General features: G+C 37.5%; 1 long non-coding RNA gene across 1 annotated transcript; it reads left to right on the plus strand.

The window, feature by feature from the left end:
• The first annotated feature begins 4,168 nt into the window (after positions 1-4,168).
• Positions 4,169-5,357, plus strand: LOC125486052. The gene is made up of 2 exons (XR_007264725.1): positions 4,169-4,325; positions 5,147-5,357. It is a non-coding gene; the product is annotated as an uncharacterized LOC125486052 (long non-coding RNA).
• The last annotated feature ends 4,677 nt before the right edge of the window (positions 5,358-10,034 follow it).

Below are 10,034 nucleotides of genomic sequence, written 5' to 3' on the forward strand. Positions count from 1 at the left end.
AAGGACCATTTTAAAAGCCAAGGACTGTGGAAGGGATTGCTGCAATTTTTAAAAACAAACTACCAGGACTTATTGTAAGTGCTGTTAACACTGGTGTTTGTTCCCAGATGCAGATGTGGAGCAATGACAAGTTGCTGATGACAAGGCCTCCTGCCTGTCAACATTTATGTGTTTAGCTCCAAGGTAACTGAGCAGTTTGTGGGTGTGAGCAAGATAGTCAAATGCCTTTGGACCTTTAGAAATGAAATTGCTGCCTTTCCCTCTGCAGTAAATAAACCTAAAGCCTGAAGAAAGGCCATTAATTTTCCCTCACTAATTGCATTAATTTGTTGTTTTAATCAATAAGTTGGAGGCTATATATGAACCAGTCACGCTGTATCTCCTGCAGGAAAGTGAAAGTACCTGAAGAAAAGAGAGATCATTGAACTTCAGGTTCTGGAAAACCAAAACAATCATTTCAGTTAACCATGTGAACAGGGACCATTGAACTGTCTTCCTAGTTTTACCTTCCACCCATAACCTCAATGTTTTTTGTCTGTCTGCGTGTGTGTCTGGGGAGTTTATAAGGGAGGGGTTTAGAGTTTTAACTAGTAGAATTATATTTGATTGATTTGATTTATTGTTGTCACATGTACCAAGACACGGTGATAATGGTTGTTTGGTGTGTTCTACAAGCAGATTGTACCATATAGAATGCATCAGGTAGCAAAACAGAGTGCAGAATACAGTGTTAGAGCCACAGAGAAGGAGCAGAGAGAGATCAATATGAATATTTGAAAGGTGCATTCAAAAGTCTGATAACAGCAGGAAAGAAGCTGATCTTGAATCTGTACCTATGTGTATTCAAACTTTTATATCTTCTGCCTGATGGAAGAGAGTATAATCAGGTGGGAGAGGTCTTTGATTATGTTGGTTGATTTCCTGAGGCAGCGGAAAGTATAGACGGACGCCTGACCGAACAGCTATATATCGACAGTTCACCTGAAGCTAGAATCTATTTAATTATAATAAACAGTACTTATGGTTAAGTACAGAAACCTTGTCCATGCTTTGTTATTAACTTGGTTCTATTGACAGAGTAAATTGATGAATTTTGTATAGACAAACACTTTAAATGTTTTTTGATGACTCCAGAAATAACAAGACTTGATTTCCATGCAGTACCCAGTAAGTCATGACATCTTCCATTGCTATTGCTGCTGCCCACCCCAGAATCACTGAAAAGTAGACCGTAGGCAAGTGGAGCGAAGTAATGTTCCTCTTATTTGTTTCTGTCTGAAATGAATTTTGTTATATGCACCAATATCAAGCTAATGTGCAGATGTACCCCACTATCTACATATAATTTTAATAAATACTTTCGAATATTTTCTCTGCCACAGTCATGGAAAAAGAAAGTGTTTAAAAATTCGATATAATTTAACAAGGTTCAATGGATGATAATGTTAGATGAAATCAAATAAAAAGAACATTAACAATGCATTTTTTTCAGAAACCTTTTATAATCTTACAGGCATCTATTCATGCTTTCTTCATGCTTAAAATTACAGATTACATCCCTTGACCACTAATCACTGTCACTGGAATGAATCCCAAGCTAGTAGTGTGAAACATTAATTACAGTGGGTATAAATATGTACAGTTATAAATAACTGCAGAACAAGTAAATCATAACCCGGGAAAGAAGTGCTGTATTTTCTTGTACCATTGCAAGTCAGGATTCCTGTCTCCCATCCATATTATGATGTTATGCCTCTCTAAAACATGCTATAACATAAATGTAATGTAATTTCTGTCTAGATCTGCTGACACTATTGTCATTAGTGAAATAGAAATTAAATTAATTGAAAAACAAGTCTCCATTTTACTAAATAACTACATTGAAAAATTGTGTTTGACATCAGTTCTGACTGCATCAGTACACAAATCTAACTACAATTCAACATTTTTTTAAAAGCTAAAAATATTCCTGCACATCCAGTTGAAAAAGTAATTCCGAATTAAAATGAGCTATTCTGCATTCATGAAATATCATAGATTTCTACAGCTTATGTACAGTTCATTTGTTAAGGCACCATTACATGCTCGATTATTGCAAGACATTAATGATTCCCTCACTTTCAAATTAGAGGTGCTATTTCCACTGAAGTGTACAGTCCACTTTCTCCTGCTGCCAAGTGTTTCTTCTCTGTTCCAAAGATAGCAGTGAGCTAGTTAATGGTGGGAGACTTTGTCTTGGGCCTCGTATTGTCCAAAGGCTTGATGCTATTTTGATGTCAGCAGGGTCTATTGAGCCCATAGTTCATCCAGCAGCTGATCCCAGAGGAGCTGTGGTGGTAAAAGCTCACTGAAAAGCCACTGTCTCCATCTTTCTTTTGTTCTTATTCCAGATTTCCAGCAGCTTTAGTGTTTATCTCTCGTTATACATTATATGTGCTCTCAGACTCTCCTCAACTGACAAATGACCTGATTGCACTCTCCCTCAGTTCAATAACAGCTGTTATTACAAACATAGTTCTCTTTCTGCAGATCTTTATTTCTCAATTGAGTGCTCTGAGAAGCATCTTAAAGGGAACATAAAGCAGGACATCAGTGGCCTCTGTCCCTGATTTTTCATTCTTCAAGAGAATGTCTTTGGTCTCCAGTTTCCTGACCTGAATTCTCTGTGAGGATTATGCTTTTCTGGCTGTACCTGAATGAACCCTTATATTCATTAACAGTTCTTATAACGCATATAACTCCTTTGCTACATATGAAGAGTTTTTACGATACACGTGGGGAGTTGGTACTTGGGGCACATTTTTCACCTGTTGTGCTCTGGATCAACTGAGGGTGTCTTGAGAGTTCCAAAATTATGCTGGAAAAGACTTCTAAAAGGGCCTTGGCAGAATTTATGACAACTGAGAGCTGATGTGAATATCACTGAAAGTAGTGCTGAAGGAAGCCATTTGGGCCATCCTGTCTGCACCAGCTTTCTGACCATTTTGACTTTGTACCAATATCCTTATATTGCTCATTTTGATTAGAAATTTTTAAACTGGTGTGTAGATTCCAAAGAACTGTAAACCTTTGTAGTTTCTTTAACATTCAGTCCAGGTTGGCCCTTGGAGTTCCTCTTTCAATCTGGCAGACACTGGAACAGGCAGCATTGAAGCCCCATCTCAGATGTGTGCAATGCACCTTCCTAACCTTGTTCGTGACACAGACCTGTATTCTGAGACAGGATTTAGAATGGATGTGGATTTTATGCACTTGCATCAGCCAAGTGTGCCCTGAGAGTTTTGGGAATCATAGACTCCCTACAGTGCTGAAAGAGGCCATTCAGCCCATTGAGTCTGCACTGACCCTCCCATCCAGACAAAGCCCCCTACCTTATTTCTGTAATCCTGCATTTCCCATTGCTAATCCACCTAGTCTGCACATCCCTGGACACTATGGGCAATTTAGCATGGCTAATCCACCCATTGTGGGAGGAAACTGGAGCAGCCAGAGGAAACCCACACAGACATGGGGATAATGTCCAAACTCCATACAGACTCATGGTTGAATTCAAACCTGGTTCCCCAGCGCTGAGGGTAGTGGTGCTAACCACTGAGCCACCATGCATAGTTTGGTGTACCAACAGAGAAAAGTAGTTATTTAAGTAAGGAAATGTGATAATAGTCAATGAAGAATTTGTTCAACAAAATAGAATAGATCGTGTTTTCATGTGTGGTTTTGATCACCAAATGAGATTGGAATATGTTACAATTTACAACAATGGATGAAAATCACATGTCTGATCTCAGTTTCTGATGTGTGCACTGGTGGATGGGGACAATATTTCTGTTTGGAACAAAAGTCCACATCTGCATATGCACAAAAGTTATTTTTGAACAAAATCTTGCATATGGAAGAAGCAAATTACTGCAGATGCTGGAATTTGTACGGAAAACAACAAATGCTGGAAATTACAGCAGGTCAGGCAGGTCTGATGAAGAGTCATCTGGATTTGAAATGTTATCTTGCTCTCTCTCTCCATGGATGCTGCCTGACCCACTGAAATTTCCAGCATTTTTTGTTTTCTTGCATTTGGAAGCTAGTTTCCAAAATACCTGACTGTTCCAGCATACTTCAATGAAATTTTCCATGTCCCAACAATATGAAGCATCTACACTGCCAGCTTCTTTCTGCACATAAACAGAAAAAAAACACTTAAAACATTTTTGATAAACATTAGTTAGTGTTGAGAGTTTATTCTTGTCATTCTAGATGTGATCTACGTCATATGTCAAGAGCCCAGTTTTACAGACCACATCCTGGAAGCCATTGTTCAATATATCAAGGTGCAGCTTATAAATTGACCACTACTGGTAATCACACTGCAAACTACACTTGAAATTGTACTGGTTTTCCACAGACAAATTATGGCTCAAGTTGCCACTCAAATTCATTTGCTTAATCACAAGCATAAATCATTTAATGAAACTGCTTGATCAGACAACATTTCAGAATAACCATATTAACAGCCAAATCAGGGAATTCATATTCCATGAGGTGCACCTGGCTGATGTCATTACAATCACTACACTGGGGAGTAGATGGGATTTTGTTTTAGCACATGTTTTGAAATCTTTCTTACTGTAGGGTTATCTTTAGATAGCTTGGTTTATTTTATTTTTATCCTTTTGTGCAGCAACATTCTGTTTTACTGTTAAAAACCAAACCTGCAACCTGTGTGATTATTTTTCAGTGAAAGATTGTCACGTTAAATTAACTAAAAACAAAGTATATTTTATCAACCAAGATTTCCTTCTATTATATGACTTACCAATGGTAACATCAGCTGGGATCAAAACAACAGGACAATAATCTCATCCACAAATCAATGTGAACCTTCCCTGCACGATCTCCAAGGCCAGTATACCAGTTCTTAGATAATGAGACCAAAACTGTAGCAATCCAAGTACGATCACACCAACGTCCTGTTTAATTGTAACAAGATTTCCTTTATAGTCTAAATTATTTTCAATAAATGTTAACATGCTAGTTGCTTACATAATTATTTGCCGTATCTCATGCTAACTTCATTTTTCTTTTCATTTGGAATATAAATTTCTTTGAACATCAGCATTTAAAAAATTCACAATTCATGTTCCCAACACAGGAAATGGGTACTGCTGTTAAAATAGACACTTTGACACATCTGCAGATGTGCAGTTGCACCTGTGACTTCAAGTCCTTCACAAAAGAAAACCAAAGAATTGTGTTCAAGAATTACTTGTGAGTTGGAAGTCTTCAGGAACACCTTCAAACATTTAATTCACATATAGTATTGCTCTGCATAGCATGTATTTAATAAAGCTTTCAATTCAGAACTATTTTCTCTCATTTGTTTTTTTAAATAAGGAGAGGAATTGAGGTGGTTAGAAGATTTAAGTGTCACCATTAAGCTGTGTAAGTAATATGAAGGTGTTATTAATGTCTTAGGTAGTTTTCTCCAATTTTGTGACTGAAGTGGGGCTTATGCATTACTCCATCTAGTGGTAGCATTGGCTACAAACAACAGCCATACCTCACCATTTTTTAAAAATGAAAGGTGCTTTATGATAGAGCTACAGATGGGGCAAATGCTGTACTTATCAGAAGAAAACCACGATCAACAAACAAAGTAAGGGACAACTTGAAGAAAATGCATACAGAAATACAAAATAGTGTATGGCACAAATTTTGGAGACTGAGACGGACACAACAACAAAAGTTGATAGAACAAACATTAACAGCTACAAAAAGGGAATATGAAAAGAAATTTGCAAAGGCTATCAAAATCAACACTCAGATGAAACCAAAGTACTGTGGAACCTGGAGATTTGCTCCAGCAAAGCCAATGTAAACTTTTTTTTTCAAGATGATCAGAGAGAACCAATTTAGATTTACAAAGGTAGGTCATGTCGAATAAATCTGATTGATTTTTATGAAGGTGTGACTAAAATATTGGGAAGAGAATATCAATAGATATTATATGGTCCTGGATTGTGTGTTCAACAGTGAAGTGACAGCATTTGCCACCACATTCATGTAGTGATCTTTGTGGTGTGGATTACCATTTTCCAATGTCAGTTCGAATCTGGTGCCAAGTCAAGGGAACCTCCAGGCATCCAACAATAGTGATGTAAACAAGCAGGCTATGATGGCAATCACATACATGGGGTAAGGGAATGTCTGTGGGTATTTCAAATTGGCCTCTAATCGAAACAAAAGGAGCATAAAGGAGGCCGTTTCCTGCACAGGCAGTGTTAATTGCTGGGTTCCAGCCTGTCACAGCCTCACCAATATAGGCAGAGGTGGGAAGTTCCCCTTACATGGCACTGGGATCTTCTTCTGCCTGAGTAAGAAGATTTATCATTCACCCAAAAGACAGCACATTCAACAATATAGCACAAACTCCCTGTATGCCTCCCATCACTCCAGCAAGCAAAGAACATTAAAAATTGTTTGTAATTTGTGCAATCAAATATTACCACCAGTACTGTCAATTTACATTCTAATTTTTTGTGATTGCACCAGTAAAATATTTCTTTAAAAAAACATATTTATACAAAGAAAATTAATTGCTGAAATTTGCAGAGTGAATTGGATATTTGCATTAAGTTGCCCTGTGCACCAAAAGTACATAAAACACACATTATTATATGAGGACATCTAGTGGTCAGTATTTGTAGTCACTAGTAGTCAGTGCTTTTGCACAACCGACAGCCTCATACATATGACATAAATATATGCCTATTCATCTAATTGAATCATGCATCCATCTTATCACTAAATTTAAATCATAGTAAGGTCATAAATAACATTTATATTACATCTTTCACAATCCGAACATCCCAGAGAACATTACCACCAATTTGAAACTCCCAGGAAAGAGGGCTAACACTGACACTAACAATGAATTCCTAAGCTCACAGGTGCATTGATCTCTCCAGCTACTGTTTTGATAGAGTGTGCACCTTTGTATTCATTGTATCAGCTCTCTGAAGTGCAGCTTGTACAATACCTGGAAGCATCATCTTCCCCTTCTTAACAGGATGTGAATGGCTTATTCTGTTCTGTAAATGAGAAAATGGGCCAAAAGAGAGGGATTTCATATCTACAAAATATGTGTCATGTGCTATTGCATTATAGGGCCCACATTTTTGCTAATGTTTTAGATATTACCATCTGAGCCAGATCATTAACAAAATACATATACAGCACAGCGTGTTTGCTTCTTAGAGAGATAAAATAATTACTCTGTGAATTACCCTTGGTCACTCTGGTACAGCTCCTGTGGTTTTATAAAATGTGCCAGTGGTGGAAAAGGCACTGAACAGGGAAACTTAATGAAGGAAGAGCATTTAACCTTAGAACTGGGAACAGAATTATAATAACATTTGTAACATTTGGTGTATAACAGGATCTAGACAATAAACAAGATTATTATGTATCTGAGATACTTAACTATATACTGTTTGACTGCAATTTTAACATTAGCATTTTCTTAAATTTTCTCCAGTGTTTCCCATTATCATGCACCTAATCTCCAGGCAAGTGTAGTTGAGAAGACTTGTATTAATCTTCATTGAAGTGAATACTGAAGCAGGAGTGGACAAACTAACAGGGATTATTATTCCACTTCCTCAGTAGTCACTTAATGCTGCATGGGGCTCTGTTTTGGTGAACGACAAGAAAAAGATTTACTTAATGATCTATAATCAAATCCACCAAACAATGCTTTCCACAGAAAAAAAACAGAATTACAAAATACTAAAAACTGGTAAAAATAAAATTTAATTTCTTCAGTATCTAAACACAAGAGCCTGATTATAATTTTAATAATCCCAAGAATCTGAGCTCAAAATGGTTTGTAGTCCAATGGTTCTATGAATGTTACTAGCCTTCCTCTATCAATAAGAAACTGAATACCGTATCTAACCCGAAGGAGTGGCACAGTGGCTCAGTGGTTAGCGCTGCTGCCTCACAGCACAAGGGACCTGGGTTTGATTCCACCCTTGGGTGATTGTCTGTCTGGAGTTTGCATGTGCTGTCTGGGTCTGCGTGGGTTTCTGCCAGGTGTTCTGGTTTCCTCCCACATCCCAAAGATGTGTAAGCTAGGTGGATTGGCCATACCAAATTAACCATAGTGTTTAGGCTTGTGTAGGGTAGGTGGATTAGCCATGGGAAATGCAAGGTTACAGTGTTAGGGTAGGGGAATGGATCTGGATGGGATGTTCTTCAGAGGGTTGATGTGGATTCATTGGACCAAATGACCTGTTTCTACACTGTAGGGATTCTATAAATAAACCAACAGCATTGATATTCCAGCAGGCTGTAAAATGTTAGCAAGACAATATTTTCATATTACTGTATATTGAAGGCTTTAAGCTGTGAGACAACACTTTTAATTATTTATTAATAATCAAACAGGATGATTAGGCAAAACCATCACTATACTGTGAATGCTTATCCCATTTGGATATACGCTTTAAAAAAAGTCAAAATTTTAAGCAATATGTACTTATAGGGTATTTGCAACATTTAGTTCTACAAGATGATGATATAACAACAAGGCATTAGTGTATTTTCGATTATCGCAATTTTGGATTCACTGCTGACAATGCAAACAGTAAATTGTCAACATCTCAATTAGAAAGCTGTTTTCTTTTATTGTTCACAGGTGGCTTTCTTGCTTTTTGTGAGTCAGAACCCTTTGACATCCCAGAATTATATGATAATTATTTTGAAAGAAAACAAAATTATAATGTAGTTCCATTTTTTTTAAGTCATTGATGGGTTATGCTGACCTTTACTGAAGGCATATATTATTCCTGCTCTTGTGCTATATCTCATGGTCAGTATGTCAGTACACCTTTAAGAAACATGTTCATCACTATAATACAGCATGTAAGCTGAGGGTATAAAGGTGTCACCCTCTATCTTACCTCAGATCACTTGAAGCATGACGCTCTACTGGGAGCATGCTGTTCTGATGTATGTTAGCCCAGATACGAGTATTTGTACAAAACAGTCAGAAATAATGAGTTTCTGTTGGATTCTTCAATACCACAATATCCATACTCAATTTCTTATGTTATGGAAGATAACACGAACATTAACCGCAGGAAAACAGCCTGCTGGAGACAGAATCTCACCAGTTCTCACTTACTTGCAAATGTCCAGGTTGCCAGCATCGGCTGCAGACACAACTAGATTTGCATCAAAACTAAAAAGTTTCCAGTGAACATAATTGCAAAAGTCGGTAACATTATCTGAGCATTAGTCTCAATCATACATATAGGACAGAATTTAATGCCCAACATCATGGTCAGCAAATAATCAGAAAGGAGCGTGGCAGCAGGGGTCCCTGCCATATTCTGGTCTTCACACTGATTACATGGAACTCCCAGTATACACCCTTCACTCTGCTGTCAATTGAGGACCTAGAGTGGGCAATTCTGCTGTCACTTTAAGTTCATATCTTCTATTCTGTTTTAGGTAAGGAATTTGTTTTTCTGAGAGGATTTATATTCATAATTTCAGCACTACTTTCTCTCCCAAATACCATTTATTTCCATTCAGTCATTTGTCTCTTCATCATCAAGTATGAGGATGCCCTTCCATGAAATTTGAAAACTAAACAGTTTGTGCAGATTTTTATTTAATGGTTTTTTGCAGAAATCATTTCTGAAGAAGGGTCTATGCCCGAAACGTCAGCCTTCCTGCTCCTCTGATGCTGCTTGGCCTGCTGTGTTCATCCAGCTCTACACCTTGTTATCTGAGATACTGTGGGTGCTTCTTTTTCTTTAAAATAAAATTAATATTATTTGGATATATTAAAAGAAAGCTTGAAGTCTTCTTTACAGGCTGTCACAGAATGTAGGAATTGTCAGTTAATCCAGCATTTGTTGCCCACCCCTAACTGCCCTTGTGAAGGTGGTAGGAAACAGCCTTCTTGAATTTCTGTAGTCTATGGCATATCGATCCATCCAAAGTGCTCTTCAGGAGTGGTCTCTGGAAAT

The sequence above is a fragment of the Rhincodon typus genome, chromosome 2 (genome assembly GCF_021869965.1).
Source record: "Rhincodon typus isolate 14 chromosome 2, sRhiTyp1.1, whole genome shotgun sequence".
NCBI classification, from domain to species: domain Eukaryota; kingdom Metazoa; phylum Chordata; class Chondrichthyes; order Orectolobiformes; family Rhincodontidae; genus Rhincodon; species Rhincodon typus.